The sequence below is a fragment of the Lonchura striata genome, chromosome 13 (genome assembly GCF_050655825.1).
Source record: "Lonchura striata isolate lonStrDom1 chromosome 13, ASM5065582v1, whole genome shotgun sequence".
Classification (NCBI taxonomy): Eukaryota; Metazoa; Chordata; class Aves; order Passeriformes; family Estrildidae; genus Lonchura; species Lonchura striata.
Window position 1 is genome coordinate 7,710,402 of NC_140715.1, and position 18,099 is coordinate 7,728,500.

General features: G+C 37.3%; 1 protein-coding gene across 4 annotated transcripts in view; it reads right to left on the minus strand.

The window, feature by feature from the left end:
* Window positions 1-18,099, minus strand: part of TENM2 (teneurin transmembrane protein 2) — a 1,518,527-nt gene that overhangs the window by 975,477 nt on the left and 524,951 nt on the right. Inside the window, exon 1 of one of the 4 annotated variants that reach the window (XM_085591000.1) lies at window positions 2,316-2,569. The exons of the other annotated variants lie outside the window; for them this stretch is intronic. The gene's annotated coding sequence lies outside the window, so the exon portion shown is untranslated. Of the gene's footprint in view, window positions 1-2,315; window positions 2,570-18,099 lie in introns of those variants that run through there. 4 annotated transcript variants of the gene reach the window in all.

Sequence of the window (18,099 nt, forward strand, 5' to 3'; positions counted from 1 at the left end):
GGCCTGAAGCTGCTAAACAGCAACTATTCAGATGTTCAGGATTAAGAAAAAATTATTCCCACTCAGCTGAAAGTGGACAAGATAGATGGGCAAGAAAAAAACCACAAGAATTTTGCCTTTTTTTTCCCCCTTAAACCTGAAAGACTTTTCACTTTACACAGTATTGGTGGGTACCTGATTTTGGTTTAGCTAGCTTTGCAAGAACTCAGAGGTAACATTTACAGTCTTTCTCCTGAAGCCAGCTATCTTGTCTTCTCCTTACCCTGCACTGCTCTACAGCAGCGGAGTCCATCTGCATTTCCAGGATATTCACATTTAGTTCCATGACTACTATTATGTTTTCTGATCCATATTTATTTTTGTCTTCTAGGAAAGTATAACATAATTTGAATCTTTCCTTTAATTTACACAATAGGCAAACATATCACCTCTTCTCTGAGAAGAATCAGAGCAAAAGTATTTATTCTGAATACTTAGAGACAAACTATCACTTCCGCAGAACAATTCTTATTGCATGAGGGAGGTGGGGTACACTAAGGACTATTTTCATGGGTCTTTTTAGCCAATACCTCTGTTTATATGCCTTCAGATTGCTTTAAGAGATAAGTTTGTTTTCATCTAGGCTCATGTTTTATTTTCTAAGCTTAGTCGTTTCTGACTGACTCATTTTTCTCTGTTTACATGTAAGGAAGTATTTCTTCTGCCAGCCAAGTGGAAAGATACACAAGTATGTTAAAACCTACATTTCCATATGAAACCCAGTGGCAAACCCTAAAAACCCTGACTCTCCAGTTAGGGCCCTTGTTTAACATGGAGGCCTATTCCTGTTAGCAAACCTGAACATGAAACCTCTGAATGCAAACAACAGGTCGTGCTTATATCCCAGACCTTTAAAACTCAGAATGGTGAATTTGAAATTGTGTTTTTGACAATCCCAGGAAGCTGCACGTGCAAAGAGATGTCATTGCTGAAATGCACAGCTCCACTCTTGTACCCTTGATTTGCAAGCACTACTGAAGTACACCAGTTTCTGAATCTCAGTGACTGACATTCATGACAGTTGCAGATGAACATTCTAAAAGATCCTGTCATTGATGGAGAGAATGTCTTCTCCTGCCACAGACACAGAATTTACAGAATTTTGCTGATGAAAGAATGAAGGAGGCTTTGGGGGCTTTAGGAATACACATGAGAACACAGTCAAGATATGATTTAAAAGACTCAGCAAAAATGCAATAATCCCAAATGGTGTCTTTCACCAAAGGTTTCTTCATTTCAGAACACAGCCAGATCTACTGCAGCAATGTTGTTATCCATGAGCATCCTTAGGTGCAGAGGTGAATCATCTTTCAACTGAGCACAGATAAACCTTTGAGAACATCCAAACCTTCAAGGGGATGTAGTGGCCAATATAGGCAGGCTCTACTGGATAACTTGGACACATTATTGGAGAAAACAGGAGCACAACAAAAGGACACATAGAATAGATACTGTGGAGAGGAAGGAAGGAGGATTATTATACTGACTGTAACAGTGTGTGTGCAGGTAAGGGCAGTTGCACTCCAGGTGTGCCTCCTTCACTGTGGGTGTTAAGGGAGAAGGAAAGCATCATGTGCTTAATGCAAAGTGCTGTTTCCTATCACATCAAATGTGAAATCCCGTGAGCACACTAATGAAAACATTTTGTCATACATGTACTTGCAATCAATGTGTGCATGACTGTCTCTTAGAAACAGACTAAAGTAATGCAAACACCAGCAAAGGGTGTTGCTTGGGAACAGGGACACTCATTCAGCATATCTTAATAGAAATTTGATTTTTTTTTCCCCAGAGTAGCACAGATATTTGACATTTCAGAAAACAAGCATGCACATTTATGCTAAAAAAAAATATGTTCTGTATTCTTGAAATATTGAAATACTATTTAATAAAACTTAAATGCTAATGACCTAAATCAATCCAAAGCTTTATCACATTTAAAAAACTCATTTTTAGATAGAAGAATAAATACCACTGGGTAATTATTAGGTAACTCTCTTCCCATTGGATGCTGACAGAGAGAAACACCAACATGAATTTGAGGACTCTGAGAATAGCACAGCCTTTTGAAACAATAGCAGAGCACTTTGAAAAGGACAGTTTGAATACTTTAAAACACAACAGCCTTCCATTTTCATTGCTGCAGGAATTAGTTCACAGTAGCACTTTTTCTGAATCTACAAGTTGTCATAATCACAAATACTATATCCAATACCAGGCATGAGGTGCACATGTTAATATCTACAGGGACAGTAGAGGACCCTTCAGGCACTCACCTGCTGTTGGAAATTCCTCCCAGAGTGTAGGAACTTACCCATCAACAAATGTGCTGATTTCCTTCATCATTCTTGGAACTACAGAATGCCCTATACTTACAGAAAGCATGTCCTGTACATTTAGCCTTACTTCTGACTCTGTTTTACAATGAATATCAGGAATTGCTCCAGTAAACTTAGAGCAATATCAATATACATGTTTATATCTGCCTTGACTTTGGCTGTTTTCCAGGTAGAAAACAAAGAAACAGCTTGGAGAAATAGCAGCAAGCCAGCAGGAACTCTCCCATTTAATGAGAACTAAGACTACAAGGAACACCATCTCCCCATGTTTAACAACAAAATATCATTTTTTAAATGCTCTTATTTTCAAAAGCTTTCCAAGACCGACACCAGGGAAAGAGAATTTCTTTCATTAAAATAACTGGTACTGTGAGGAAAAAAGAAAACCAGGAAAGGATGAAAATGGACCCAAGAACGGGCTGATGATATCAGGATATTTATCACCTTTCCATGATATTTCAGCATATTTTTCATGGCTCTGCAGTCACTTCTAAGACAAGGCTTATCACAGTACTAACTTCACAACTGGAAATAAAATGTACTGTGAGTGACCCTCACTCCTGATTACATTATTTAACTCAACATTGGTGATTACAAATGATGGTATTTTACATGAAACAGAATATTTCGGAACTCTCTTCCAAAATCCCCATTGAGACCTCAATGCAAGAAGAAACCTGCCACTTAAGTATGCAGCTTTCTGTCATTATAGCATCTCTCACTTTGCACTGAGCAAATTAAATCACTTGCAAAGGCTACAAAGGACAGAAAACTTTAAATGCCATTCACAATGCTACACAGCAGAGCAAATGATGTGTTCCTTTTGATACAAGAAAACATATTTACAGCACTGCCTATTGTTAAACAGAGGAAACTGTCAGATATACTTCTGTCAGGATGGGGTCTCTTTTCCAGAGCTAGAATGTGCTGTTGAAATAGGACACACTTGTATCAGGAATTTAAGTTGATTATCTCTTTGTGTGTCCTATATTAGCAAGCTAAATGAAGTCCTACTTTGCTGTTTTTTCAGCAACAACCAGATACAGAGGGTATTACACAACTCTCTAAGCTGCTCTTGTTTCTCTGGTTAAAATAAACCAAAACACTCAAAAAAAGCCAAATAAAACCCAAAAACAAAAGACCAGAACACCCTGAATATATATAGTGCATATATATATATATATATATATGCACCTACCACTAAAAATATATATATACACGTCTATTACTAAATTGAAGTGCAAAGTGGTTTGAGCTTTTATTTTTATACAAGCACCCTTTCCATTCATCTTTGGTATTTGCACTGTGGTTTTTTAGATGAATAAAATAATTTGTGGTACCTGGATCTTAGTGATAGTCTCTCACTAGTCCAACCACACAATTCTCACACGCTTTTCCCTGCTCCTTTGCATTGGCTGGGAACTCCTTTGCTGGGAGTCACTATAGTTATAAATCATTACCTACAATTTACATAATGAATAATGACTTTTAATACTTGACCAATACTAGGCTGTAGGTGAGCAGCATCACTAGTGAATCTGACTCCATCAGCTGCAGTAAATAAATGGGAATCATGACCACCTGTGAGCTGGGATTGATGCTCCAACAGCTCACAGATTTTAGCCTGCCATGATTGCCCACTTTTTTTCCTAAACAATTCCAAATATTACATGGTGCTATCACTATATTAACTGTTCTTCCCCCAGAAATGTTAGGATTTTCTATATATTGTGTTTTTTAGGAGCCTGCAGATGTCCAAGCCTGTAAAATCCCCCTAATACCTTTACCTGGTAAAGGCAGGCTATGTATGGAGCATTTCCTCTCTACATTTTTGTGAAGGTCACTCCTGAGAGAGCTCAGATCCTCCAATTCAACCCAGCCATGCCCACATTTGTTTTAGCCAACCAGGGAACCAGAAGCAGTTTGGAGAGACCTGACATTTTAGCTGCATTTCATAAATATTTTGACCATATACTGTGCTCCTGACAGTGAGTGTCTGGAAATAATTTCTTGGGAAAAAGTACACCTAAAGTCACATATTCTAATGTTTACAGGAGAGAGTTATGCCTTTGGAAATTCATATAGAAAAATTTAGTCATATAGACTTAGAGGAGTTGTGTATTTTAAGCAGCTGAACCTGTTCACTGACTGAAAATTTTTAAAGCAATGCTTCTCTATAAATAAATTCATAGTATTCCTTCATACCAAGTTGCCAAATTACACATTTACTAAATCACAATGCAGATGTTTATTTCTGTAGAAGAGAAAAAAAGTTAGACCAGAAATTGGGAGGTAAAAATTTCACACAGAACCCATGGTCTTGCACAAAGGAGTTCAATTAAATATTGAAATTGAGGTCATGCAAATGTAAACATACTTTTTTCCCCCATATGTTATTTTTCTATGAAAACTTTAAAAAGAATAAGCATATACATGCTCACATATACTAGAAAAGATTGAATACAACAGAAGTACTGCTTAGTGATAGATGACAGATTAGTTAACCATATATCAATTTGGTGAAAACTAATTAAGAAAAACTCATTTACAGAATGTTTGCTCTTCATACCTAAATAGCAATTTGATGCCAACTGTGTTATACTCAGAACACAGTTGCAGACTACATTTTGCCACAATTTTTCAAGTTTCAATTTTGAAACTGAAAGTAGTTACTGGAAGTTAATATAAAATGGACTCACATAATAAAAAATTAGTACAGAGTCAGAATTCAAACACACTCTTCATTGTGTGAACAGGATTTTAGCTCTATTACTGCTTATAAACTTTAAGCTGTTAAACCTAGTGATTGAAGAAAGCAACCTCATGAGGAAAATTTATAAACCCAAACATTTCTAACTGATGTACTAATATTGTCCTTTCCCAACAATAACACTTTTGAACTTTTCAGCTCCATGATTCAGTTTTTCCTTCCATAAATATTACAACAGCCACTTCCATAAATAATTACATTAGTAGTGAGCCTTCTTCAAATGCATGTGGGCCAGAGGTGAAAAAACCAAAAAAAAACCCAAAAACCAAGGACATCTCTCACACTGAACTGAATGACAGTTAAAAAGTTTGCCCAAATGTTATTTGGATTGCTAAGCCAGGTTAAAGCTTATCTTTTCTAGCTGCATGCATATGTGCTGGCATTTGTATTTGTGCATGGATTGTATTTGTTTTAGTGGATCCTGGCCCTGAAAGTGTTTGCTTAAAACTTTCATTTATGCTCCTAAGTGTTACACATGTACAGTGAGCAAGGAGCAAGCATCAGCAGTAACATGACATGTACTTGCTGATTTTTTTTTTCTCCAAGAATGATGGAAGTTCAGGTATATCACTTACCAAATCTGACTACAGGGGAAATTTACTAAAGGTGAATTATGTTATAAAGTTTTTGTTTGATTTTATTTGTTTTTCTTGTTTGTTTTAATGAAAAAAAAAAAAACAAACACCAAAACCCACAAAAGAATCAAACAAACCACCACCAAAGCACCACTTCCACTATGAAATATTCACAGGTCATACATATTGAATTTGGTGAATACTGCAGTCTGAACAGATCCATTCTACATTTCAGATGAACCTTCTAGGCATTGATACCTATTACATACCAATATGTACACACTAAAATAGCAGAAGGAGGTGTCTGAGGATAGGTGTATCTGTGCTGGTATTAATGCTTTCCAGAATTCTCTTCTAATGCTGAAGGCTAAACAGACACCAATCATGGCAGAAAGATCACCCCAGGGTGTGAGAAGAGATCAAATCATTGGTCTCACATAACTTTTTTTAGAATTAAAAAAGAGAGAATAACCTTATTAGGTTTTCTGAATTGCTGTTTAGAATTTTTAGGGGTTCTAAGAGTTTCCCAATAAGTAGCATAGCAAATCAGTAAGAAAAGGAGGAAGGAGGGGAAGTAGCCTTGTAAGGCCCTCTTTACATAAAAATACATCACTGAAGAATACGAAGGAAATGAAAATAAAAATGTTTGCTGATATAACCATTATGTAACAGTTCTAAAAATATAACTGCTTCAGGTCAGCATATTTCTTAATTATTAAGGACCCTTACTGTAACTCATTAGTGCACATATTTAAGCTTGTTTCAAAATAGCTTCTCCTTTGCAATTCAAAATCAACAAGACTCTGAGCTTGCTTTCTTTACTATGAAACAGCAAGTTACACACTTTTGTAAAGGGCAGATCCTTCAAGATACAAGAAGGACCTTACAGTCCTTCAAAGGCATAAATTGAACACAGAATCTGAGACAACCTCCAGCAATCCACGTGCTTTTAGGAATGGTTTCATGTTAACACACCATCAGTTTGATATTCACAATGCTGTTTGTTTTCATTAGGTTTTGTTAAACTAAGTGCTAAACATGAAATCACTATAAATGTATCAAGTATTCCTGTATATATTTTCCAATGATTAATTAATGGGAATTGGTTCATAAAGATACGCAATGATCAAATCAATCAAATCCAAGTTTCAGGGCAGTGGCAACCTGACAAGCTGTCTTTCACAAAACCTGAGACACTTTTCTGAAATGGCTTCAAAAGGTTGACATTAAACTTATCCCAAATGTATCAAAGCAATTTACAAATGAAAGTGTAGCACTGCACCAAAGAGAACTTCAAAAACTAGGATGGAAAAAAATACAAATCTTGCATTTCTAATTGCAGAACTCATTTCTTTAAATTAGCTTTCCCTAAATAATTCCTTCTCTGAAACACAAATAACAAGTGTACTGAACTCTACACAAAGTGGCTACAAGCTGGCAGCAGGCAGAAGAAAAAAAAAAACAAACTTATTTGGAAGAGTGAGAGATTGTACCTATTACTACATTTTTAATTATTTGAGAGGTGCTTGTACATCAGCGCAGACCTAGTTATATAACCCCAAGACATTTAAGAGCCTATTAAAAGTAAGTATTGTTAATTGCAACCTTCTTATTTATAAAGAACTTGAAACTGTGGGTTTGTGTCTCAAATCCCTTTCTTCCCCCCCACATTCTAAGTAGCCAGGCAATTAGGCTAATAGTCAAGCTCCCTGGGGATAAAACCGTCAGGAACTACCTATGTTCCTGTGGTACAGTTTTACAGTGTTTGAGATATGTTGGGTAATGAGAAAAATAAATACCAGAGGCATATGATTATTTCTGTAATGTAACTTGCATTTTTCTAAACCCCCTAATAAGTAGATTAATTTAGATCTCATAAAAGAGATAGAGATGTGCCACTGAGCTTAAAAATCAAAGACCATGAAAGCCGTTTAATACAAGATTTTATCAGACATGATCAATATAAGCATCTGCAAACTGAATCTTATCATTCTTCATGTTTCCTTTCTGGCCACTTAGTATTCTCAATAATTCAGAGAATGAGTCAGCACAAACTGGCTGAATTTTACCAGATGTAAATGCTTGCTCTAAAACAAGGCTTTAGCATAACTTGCAGTAAAATGTAAAAACTAACACAAACAAAAAAATCCAACCCCAAATCACAAACATCTCCCTTCAAAAGGAAATTAATCACACCACCTTTAATTAGTAACTTATGAAAGAGTAGAATACTTTCAACTGTACCTAGCAAAACTTAATCCCACAATTTAAGAAAATCATATAGATGACTTAATTTTTAACCTATGTGTGTCCTTGGATAACTTCAAGTAAAGCTGAAAGTCTGGTGGCTCAGAGAGCAAGGCAAACACAGGAAATTGTAAAATCAAGTATCAGCAGTGGATATTGAGCAGTTCTCAACTCTTAGCTTGTGAAATCTGGTTTACAGAAGTCAAATTGTAACCCTACAAAGTATTTCTCTTACAAATACACTCTGTTGTGAAAGCAGGAGCAATGATAGTTCAACAGTCTCCTGGCAAGAGGAGTGCAGCACACTCCTGCTGCATTTAGCAAATTTTCTGCTTTTAAGGCACTGTTTGTAGTTTAAGGTCCCCAAACCAATGCTCTGCACAATGTTCTGATATCAAATCTGGCAGAGACCCCACAATGGCATCATACAACACATACCACAGAGATTCTAAGGGCAGAACAATCCAAATTTAACAAAGCTACCCAAAAGTTTTCCTGTTTCCAAATTACTCTGGTCCTTAAAAACAGAGATGCAACTAAATGTAAATAGAACACATCAAACAGCAGCACCCTATATGCATTTAACTACTAAACCTGTTCATAACTTTTGTTATGGTAAGCAGTATCCTTTCATCACTGAAACTGAGAATATAATTTGTAGGTAAGAGAGTCTCACTTTGAGCCCACAATGAGAACATCATGTGGCAAGGGTTCAGCTATTAGATTCACGTTCATTTAAGGCCTATGAAATGCAGTTAATTCATTAAAATGCAATTATGCAATGCAAATTCAGAGAGAGTAAAATGTCTTCTTTTTAGTTCATTTCCATGTTAAATTAAAGATCTTAACCTCTCTATTATGCATCTCTTCATTGCAAAAAAAAATAGACATTGAATAATTCCTTTGTACTTATTTAAAGACAACTCCTTACCTTTGATTTGAATTCATACTTGCTCTGGAAACCACACATCTAAATCTTTTTGTGTTGCTAAAAATGATACTACTAGGAAGGGTGAGGTGAGAGTAGGGGAAAGTTTAACTGTGTTTGTGGAGAAATAAACATCATAAATTATCACTGGGTAAATCTACCCAGTCTCATATTTTTCATATTTACCACCTGCACCTCCGTGCAAGTTCAGCATATCTAACCCATCCTGATGGTTAAACCTCACAGCTCCAAATCTGCCCCTCTCCAGATGTGCTTGCACAGAGCCAATTCACACATCCACACACAGCAGTACAGCCCTGGAGCAAGAAGGGCTCCATTTAGTGCCTGCTGCAGAAACCCCCCAGGCCACAGCCTCTTCCCAAGATGTTCCAGCTGCTCATAGACTGGGGAACCCCAAAACTTCCAAACTCCAGCAGTGCCTCAGCTCCTGCAGCAGCTCCTGGCTGCACAGGGAATAGCCAACCCTGCCACAAAAGCAATGCTCAAAATGTGTAAGTTCAGAGCTCTGCACACACCCAAGCTACAGCCCACAGGAGCAGAGAAGATTGTGCTTGAACGAGCCTCAGACCCATCCCCAGCAATCCCTTACACTGGTGCCTCAGGTTTTAGCTTTTATATTTTCAGATTCTGTGCTTCTTTGATGTGCAGTTCTGAGCTTCGTACTAGGGGATGGTAGGGAGACAAAACAATTTCTTCTCCAGCTGGGGACCAAGGACAAAGAATACAAATCTCAGCCCCAAGAGCATAAACTATGGCAGAATTAAGAGAGAAGAATAAGAAGTATTCATAAGCTAAAGCTCTACTTAGACAGTTAGCTCCAATATGCAAATGGACCAGAACTTACAAAAGTGTAAGACCCTGTGACCATTTTGGGTTCATCTTCAGTGTAGGCCTGCCTGGGCTCTTATACTACCCAAAATGAATCCATTAAAACCTTCCAAAATCCCTACTTTATTCTATACCTCTGTCTAGTCTGTTCTAGATCAGCCTTCACAAGGCATCAACACAAACATCCCTCATGCAGTGCAGCTGGGGGAGCCTCAGTGATCAGCTGGCTCCTTTTGGGGTGGCCACAATTAACAAGTCTTTTACAGCTGTAGTCAAGAACTTTTTGGCATGGAAACAGGACTCTTTTAATCATGCCAACCATATGTTCCAGTTAACTGCTCCCTTTCTTACCTATCAATATGTGCTATTAACAGCAAAACTACTTTGCTTTTCAGTGAAAATGTAACATCAGATGGAATTTAGTATTAGTTCAGTATTACTGAATACTCAGTACCGAGTATTTAGTTCAATTTCATTAACAAACACTGAATAATATTACAATTTTAGGAATATGATTCTCTTAGCACATTCCAACATCATTCAGCTACATGGTTTACTCCAAACAGGCCATCACATACAGTAACCTACAAAATATGGTTTCAAATGTTGCTACAAACCAGATACTTCTTAAAATAATTAAAAAAACCTTCCCAACAAAACCAAGTCAACACACAAATATTTTTAAATTGTTTATTTTTTTGCTAGATTTTCTACTTTTAGGTTCATGCATAATTTATCACTACCAGTAGAATCTTAAAGGTTAATTATGGTAAAGAAGTTATTCAAACTCCCTAAAAAGAATACAAATAAATTTCCCTGACAATTTCAGCCAAATTTTGCTGCTTTTTTTGTTCACTTGAATACCAGGAGTACTTCCAAAGAATATGCAAGTACTTATCTGGACCTTCATTTCAGTGGGCAAAAACTGCAGAGAAGTCAAAGTCTCTGAATTTGCCTCTGCTTAATCAGGTTTCAGTGTGGCCCTTGTGCTTCTGGTTTTGCCTGTGCTTCAGAACTGGGCAGTGACAGCTATTTTCAACTGGATGCTAAATCTAAATGGTTGTATTAATGTGAAGAAAACAACTTTGCCATCAATGCTGAAGCACAGTGAGTGTGTGGCTGTAACCTGCATTTGCAGAACACTGCACAGCTGGCAGTGCTTTGCAGTCCAGGTAGATGTTCAGAGAATATGCAGTGTATGAATTGTCTTCCAATTTGCACATTCCTAATGAACACCATATCCTGCTCCACAAATAAAACACACCAAAGGAACAAGAAAAAAAATGAAATAAAGGAAGTCCTGGAATAAAAGAACAGTGTTGAGGAAATCAAAGCAAACCATTATTTTTAACACACATACACACCACACACACACAAAACCAAACAAAACCAACAAAACCCACAGAAACAATTCTAACAAAACTTTAAATTTGCTTTTGGGTGGCAGTTAAAATCCTGTGATTTGCTTTGCTATTTTAATCCTAAGCTTTCATCTCTGGGAGCAACACAGCACAAAGTATGGATATGAGCTTATTAAAGTTCAAGTCATTGTTGAAAACAAATACCTGCTGAGCACAAGCTGGTGCAAGTGAGAACTCTATAAATTGTTTACAAAGAGTATCCATACTTGACAAGAAAAAAAAAAAAGACTGGAAATAAAATTGACTCCCAGATTATTTTCAAATGTTTTAACTCTGTTTTCTAGGAAAAATTACTTTGCAAAATTGGCTTAGAACAGAGGTGCAACAGCCACATGCTTTCACATCAGTGGAGTTCCATAGTTGTGGGACTGGCAGTTGAAATTGCCTTCTAGAAACTCTAGTTATTTCTAGCTACATAACCAAAGCGAGATTTGTTCCTTTTCCATTGCCAATGTATCTGTCCTTCATTTGGGAATAGGAGTCCATTAGGTTATCTGTATTCTGGATTCCTTTAATATAAAAAATGTTTTAAGAGGCATTCTCATGTATAAATAGTGCTTCTTAGGTTTACAGCACCCATTCTGGATGTGCGTTCTCCTAAATTCATTTCCCTTTTGTGTCAGTAAAATTCCTGCCAAATTTAAACTCTGTAACTGCTTGTTAACAAGGAGTCTTGTATTTTGAGCACAGGACAAACTCCAGACCTTATTTTGAACCTTCCCAGCACACTCATATGTGGTCAACCAGAAGGACTTTAATTTGGTGAGTGTTGATGTCAGAATTTTGTTTGAACAGGTTGCTTTTGAGGGCTGTGTCCAAACTATCCTGGTTTTACTCTCTGCTTTGTGCTGCAGAGAAAATTCAGAATGTGTGGTTACTAAAGCAGACCAAGTGTGCTGGGAAGGCACCTAAAGTGGTGCTCTGCCCACTGAGGAAACTCTCCAACACAGCTGCTGGCCCTTTACATCAAATATCCTGCACCTTCCATTCAGACCTGGATAAGCAAAATACTTTGGCCTGTACTGAGCTGTATGTGTGTGTGTGTGCTGCACTGGTCTGACTAGGATCAGTGATCTGATATTCCCAACTTAGGTGTACATCTGGCTGACTACATGTCAGGGACACCAAATTTCAAATTATACTTCTGGTTATACACATATTTCCAAATGGAGTAGAGGAGACATATGTATTATGCGACTCTGAGGATACAGGTTATTCTAATGGTGAATGTATTTTAAAGTGAGCCATCTACAATTTATTCATGTTACTAAAAAGAGCATGAATTATTTCATCATTCCCTTCAGTTAACAAAGTCTTTAATGTGAAGTCAAATCTCTATTAAAAAGGCTTTTAAACAAATCTCCACCTGGCTTTGTCCCACCTCCTGGACAGTAGTCTGGAGAGTTAAACAGAACTGGCATTTTTATGTTTGTGATGATAGCCACCGTGTTTCTCCTGGCCTATTTACAAGACTCCCTTATCATCATGAGCAGTGATAGGGTGTTTCAATTCCTATTCTCTCTGAACCATCTTCATAATTTATTTTTGAAAAAGCAGGGAACCCTTTTGCTTTCAACCTTGCTATTTCCACTCTTTCTTGGCCAGCCTGCTGCCCACACCCCTCTGCAGCACTGCCAATGCCCTTCCAAGATAATGAGCCCAGCACTTCTGCATTCTGTCTTTTCTCACACAGGGTGTGTTTCAAATCCATACAGAAAAGCCTCAAATATCTGGGCAGCAGCATGATGCTGCAGTGCACCCACCACGCCACAAAGCAGACATTAGCAGGTTATTTCAGGGTTCCAGTAGATAGGAATATTGAACTGCCTCTGCTGGGATGGCTCCAAATTACAACTGAACCAATACCTCTGAAGCATGCAGGACTTTAATGTAGAACTCCAGTGCCAATCAATCATTCTGCATTAAAGATTAAGTAGAAAGATGAAAGTTAAAATAAAACCAATTGTAATGCATCACAATCTTTTCTCAAATATTTTGGGCATTTTTAAACCAATGGACTTCACAGAAGTAAAACATGTACTTGTTGAAACAGAACAGGACAGATTGTAGAAGCCTCACCGTGCAATCTTTACTATCAGTTGTTTACCTCAACATAATTTCAGTATAGTTTTTACATGTTTATTTTTTTAGCAGGACAAATGTATGTATTTGTCAATAAATAAATATTTTTAAATGCTTTTAAAAGCTTAATTAAGGAAATACTATTTCCTTGAGAATCATAAAACTTTTTGGCATAGACCCCCTCAGTTTCTGTAAATCTCCTATTTTATTACCCCTATTTTAAACTTTTGTTTATAGATTTTTAAAGACTAAAATATGGTTATCAAGTGTGACTCTAAGTAAAGCAACAGCAGCTTAGCTAATGCTAGTCTCAGATGATAGAGCACTTGAATATGATATAAAAAAAATCCCTCTGGGGGATTTTGGACTTAGTTGTTTCTCATATATGATTTGTTAGTGAACCATGGTCAGGTCAGTGCAATGAGGCTGTACTAGACAGCCAGGAGAAAAATAATTCCTATTTAAAAAGCAAATTGGAGATGTCTTTGAAAAGGGTATATACAAGTGATAAATTTTAAAGAGAAAACAAAATGGTTTAGTTAGAGAAACTAAAAAATGCATTTTAAATTTGCCTCTTAAGCTTTTGTAGGAATTGTGGTATAGTAGTACTAAGGAAAACATATAAAAAGATTTCAAAACTTTAATTAAGATGAAAATTAATGAAAGTTAAGTGAAAATTGTCTAGGTTGCATCTCCTTATCAGTAAATTGGACTGTAACAAGTTAGCTCCCCTTTCTCTGTCTCTAAATACAAATGCTTTCAAACTGGAGAAAGAATTCCTCTGCTACAACAGATTTCTTTTGAGTGATGGTGTACTTGGACTGCAAACTCTCAAGACAAAAAAAACCAGTTGTCTAGAACACAGAAAAAGTGAAATGTATTAAAATTCTTATTTTTAGCTTTTATATTAACTTCAAAAAATCACTCACTGCTCAGAACACTTCAGATATAACACATAAGCCAAAAATCTCTCCACTAAATCAACTAGTCCAGGCAATAACATCAGTGATTGCTATTTGCTTATGACAACTACAGTCCCAATTGCTCTGCACTTCCACAGAGGATCCTTGATTTATTCACAGCTAATTTCTTAAATGTCACATCAGCTTTATGAAAGTCTGCAGCACCAAAGGAATTATGATATTTTTTCGAAAACCTCCAAAATATTAAGAATATTAACCATTAATACCACTATAAAAAGATGTTTTAAAATTACATATTCCAGCCACATCTACCATACATCCTGTTAATACAGGTTACCTTTCTTTCCTCTTATGGAAATATTTTGAAATAAACAAGACACAACTGAGCAAAGAACTAATACCTCATCTCTGCAAGATATTACAACTGTAAAATCTCATGAGGCACCATCTTTCAAATGTGTAAAACTGCAATGGCTATAGGGGGTGGAGACACGACACATGTATCAACAAAGAGGTCCAAGTACCTTTGGTAATGATCTCCCACTCTTCAAACATCACGAAGATGATAAGGTTCAGGTCAATTTTAGATTAATGCAACAAAGATGCCATAGAAAAATGAATCCCAACAAGAGCAAGAATCAGCAGGCTGACACTTCTAATTGCCACTCAGGAAAATGCCAAACCCACCTGCCTGACTATTGCCCACGCTCCTGTCTCTGCTCAGCCTCTCCTGCTCCTTTTGCACAGAGCTCACCCTTGAGGAGAGGCAATGAAGGATCCAGGGAACTGGCTGGCTCAGCAAGTCCCAGTGAGCAGGGAAGAACAGGCACCTTCTAAACAAGGTTATTTTGCCCATTTAGGGATTTGGATCATGAGTGGCTCTGAAAGCCAAAGCTGAAGAGTAAGATTCGAGGTGAGGAAAATATATCCCAAGACATAGATTTTTTTTTTTTTTCCATTAGAATTTTTATTATTTTAAAGGTCATTTCATAACTACATAACTAATGAGAAAGGATATATTCCTTGAGTCATTTGGGATCTGCCACAGAGCATTTGACCAAAGGTGAGTAGCTACTGAACTGTGACATTCCAGAGAGATGAGGGGTGGCAGTTGCAGCTCATATCAAATCTCGTGTGGCAGTTCATATTTGCCAATATATCTTTCAAGCTAAAATGATGTGATTTCCTCCCCGGTGGTTTCACAAGTAGCTTTCATCAAAAGTTTGTTTAAATCTGGCATGGCAAAGGTTTGCAGCAATACTCTTGCTAAAACACAGAGGTTTCCTTTATGAGACCATATATGTTTTAGTTTTCCCTGGATATTAATATGAAACCTAAGTAAGTATTTCTGAGTTTATTTCTCCAGAAACCCAGAAAGAATGAAAAGGAAAAGAGGGCACACATCCATTATTTGCCTGCTAATGTACACATCTCTGATACTGCACTCTGGTAATTTTTGAGTACTTTGCCACTTAAAAACACACATATTCAAAATAAAACAAACCCCACAGAAGATAGAATATACTATTCTGATGTGTCATATAAATAGTCAATTAAATGCACTCTGTCAGTTCAGCATGTCTAACATTTGTATTTTGACACTTAGCTGTATTTTAAAAACTATTCTGTATCAAAATCAGCAGTAGTTAAAACCTGGTACTGTAAGTTGTTTCCTGCCATATTAGAAGAAAGACTGCTTTCTACTCCTACCCTCTGTTCAAAGTGACCCTCAGCACCCCTTTTCTTCTATTTCTCTGCTAAACTTTTTCATCTATTTTAATACATTTTGTTTAAGGATGTTGAAACTATAAAGGCTTCTTTTGATTTTACTTGGGCTTTTCTTTTGTCTGTAGTGTCTTCTTATCCTCTTGGAAACCTTTTCAAAGAAACATGCACATTACCTGCAGAATCTCACCATGTTCTGGTGCTGATGGGAAGGAGACAAGAATGCAGGATTAAAATTCACCCTGTGCTCTCAGGCCCTGAGATTCCCCATGCAGCAAATGTCAGCAGAAGGGTCCTTGCTGATCCTTGCAGCTCCCGTGGTCTGTGCTGAGGGATGGGGCAAGGTTGCTTGCTTGAATATTTGTTGTTCATTCAATACCCCTTTGTCACCATTTTGGTGAATTTCCCCCTCTCATACTATACTAAAAATCTTAGCAAAACTAAAAAAAGTTCTGCTTATGCTTACCAGGCAGGTTTCATCCAAATTTTACAGTTATAATTAAAAACTACATTTTCATTAAGGAAATTATGAATTGCAATAAAGTGCAAGGAACATGCAAAATGAATAATTAACATTGTATAGACTTTAGCATCTTAATGAAGATTAAATAATACATATATTCAAACTGGATTAGCACATCCACTGAAAGCTGTTATGTGCTCAGTAGGGGAGTCTATGCACTCACAAAATAATATTTTATGAGGAGTACTCTAGCAACATTAAGCATAAGGTTGTCATATATAAAATGATTAACATTTTATATAAAGGAAGCTGTAATTCCAGTGAATGAAGTAATTTCATCTCCCTGCTGCTTCTACCTTTAGGAATATACTGTAAATGAAAAGTGGCTCAATGTGAAGTCTAGTTAAATAGACTATGAATCCTCTTTTTCAAAGTTAATGAGACTTGGAAACCCGCATTTTAAAAAAATGTTGTGATTTTAAATTACAAATTTCATTAAGATTTGAATACAGCACCTCCATTCTTGCTTTATTAAGACTCCCACCTCCTTAGCTATGTAGGACAGGATGTCACCTTGTTTGTCCTCATCTTTGTGTGCAGCCTGACCACCACTTACAGCTACTCCTTTATAGCAGGGAGGATTGCTTAAGAGATCCTGCATCAAGGGAAGGCAGGTGGACAATGAATCTGCAAAGATGCTCAGACAGAACAGTGCTGGGAAAAGTAACTCCTTGGCTACTGATTATGAAGTCATTTTGTCAAGGCTGAGTACGTACAGATTGCTGGGGTATTGCCTCTCAGCAGTAAAATGTCCATCTGCAGAAGGGGTGCTGACAAGTTGCCAGCTGCTCCAAGCTGACAGATCCGAGGAGGAATGGACTGTAATTTCCTCCTGAAGAGGACAGATGATGGCAAGGTTAAATCACGGCTAGGTAGGGAAGTGACAGGAATGTCAGATGTAGATAAGGCAATCTATGTATTGGTATTTACTGTTTTCAATCTGTTCCATCTAAAGAAGTAGCTGCTCTCCAGGGAACGCCGATTTCAAACTGGGAAACTCAGGTCAAACGTGGTGGACAGAAGATTATAAATGCTCAATGCCGATCTGTTTTGACTAAGAGATGTTGGTTGTGAAGCCACAGAGAGGGGGATAACTCATTTTACAGCACAAGTCACTGCACAGTTTGGGAGGCCTTGCCCCCTGCCCCTGACAGGGCCAGGCCCTGGGGCTGGGGCAGCTCCTTCAGGAGATTAAGCAGCACAAGATCGAGCCCTGGTGCAGCAGACAAGTGATTCTTCAGACAGAAGCTGCATCACTCCTCTCCTGTCAGTGTCATCCTACACCTGAGAGGGGCTGGCTGGGATCCTTGTTGAGATCCCCTGCCCAAATTTTTCACTGATGTCACTGCCATCACCTTAACCCCTGTGTGCCTGACACAGCCAGGGCTCCCCTGAGCTCTTCATGGCAGAGTAAACAACTCTTGGTAGCCTGTACCTGATTATATTTTCTTTTAAATGTTGAAATAATTGACTTTTTTTTTTTATAATATTAAAAATATTCAAATAAAATTTTTTCTTCTTTTTCTCCATGAACTGGAAATCATTTTCCATTTCTGCTCTGAATTTACAGCACTGCCTCTAAAACATTTTTGGAAAACTTCCACACCTGCTTAACCACATGAGAGGTTGCAGTTCCTGAGGAACTGTTCTCTCATTTACATGCAGTTTGATTTCACAG